Source organism: Manacus vitellinus, unplaced genomic scaffold, assembly GCF_001715985.3.
Source record: "Manacus vitellinus isolate BGI_N305 unplaced genomic scaffold, ASM171598v3 scaffold_2_pilon, whole genome shotgun sequence".
NCBI classification, from domain to species: Eukaryota; Metazoa; Chordata; class Aves; order Passeriformes; family Pipridae; genus Manacus; species Manacus vitellinus.
The window spans coordinates 20,137,004-20,138,469 of NW_021940208.1; positions in this window are offsets into that span (position 1 = coordinate 20,137,004).

A 1,466-nucleotide genomic window follows, 5' to 3' on the forward strand; every position below is an offset into this window, starting at 1 on the left:
GGCAGCTAGAACCCTGAGGCGGAGGCAGCCACGAAGCAAACCTCTGCAGAGGAGTAGCCCGAGCTCCCGCAGCAGCTCGAAGCAGAAAGGCCCCCTGCGAAGGGGCAGCAGGAACAGAACAAAACAGACGGAGAGAGAGGTCTGCTGGAACGTTTTCGGGGTAAGAACTGAACCGAAAAAAAACCCAAAAAACCATTCTGACCCAGGGAGCTTGATCCCCGGGGATAGGGACCCCCCACGGAATGGAGGATAAAGACTTTAAGCTTTAACTCCCTACACTCCATGGTATCGACCATGGTGAGCGAGTAGGGGTGAAAGAGAGACCCCCTGCATTCTCATGAAGAGAGATTTTCCAGCTATAACAAATCAAAACTACTGCCTTAAAGATAAGAGATACTTCCAAGTGCCACAGAAATTAATTTGGAAGAGCTGTGGCCTGAAAGAAAAAAACTTCTCTACACACATTAGAATAAATTGTAGAAAAACATTTGAAATTAGCTTTTTGAAATTTTTTTTCCAAACCACCACAACTGAGCACGTTCTCAGCAAGTTTGCTGCTGCTGCTGAATTGAGAGGAGTAGTTAGTATGCAGCGAGGTAGGGCTACCATTCACAGCAGAGTGTACAGCCTGGAAAAACAGGCTGCTGAAAGGCACCTAAGGAAATTCAACAAAAACCAAATGTGAAGCCCGATATCTGGGATGGGAAAAACCCATGGATCAGTACAGGCTGGAGGCAGTAACCAGAATGCAGCTTCATAGGAAAAGACACAGGGGTCTCTGGTGAACAAGCTGCCATGAGCCAGCAAGACCTTGCAGCAAACAAGGCCAAGCCTGGGCTGCCTCAGCAAGGGCTTGGCCAAGAGCCTGGGGGGATGGTTCTTCCACTCTTCAGCACTTACGGGACCACATGCTGGAGTGCTTAGCTTTGAACTCCCAAGGGCTGCCTTAGGTCAGGGACTGGCACACGTGGCCTATGTTCAGTCTGGAGAAGAGATGCATAAGGAGATCTTAGTGCTGTAAACAGCTATGTAAGAGGAAAGTGTAAAGAAGACTGAGAAGTCAGACTTTCCTCCAGTGTGCATTATGGAAGGATATGCATCAATGCACCAAAACGCATATGAAAATCTTTGGCTTAGTATAAGGGAGAAATATTTACCTTTACCAGAGTCAAGCTGGGCAAAGGTTGCCCAGAGGGGCCATAAAGTCTTCACTGTTGGAGATAATCAAAATGTGAGCAGAATTGGCAGAATACTGTGCTCCAGCTGGACCTGTTTTGCAAAGGAGGGTGGATTACAGACCTCTGGAGTCCCTTCCAACACCATTCTGTGGTGAGCTGGTCAGCATGTTTTAGTGGAAGGTACTTTTACCAATTCTTTTTAAAGGATTACAGATTCAGTCAAGGAACATTAAGAAATAAACTGTTGTAAGTTGGTTTTAAACCAGCATTAAACAGACTAACACACTC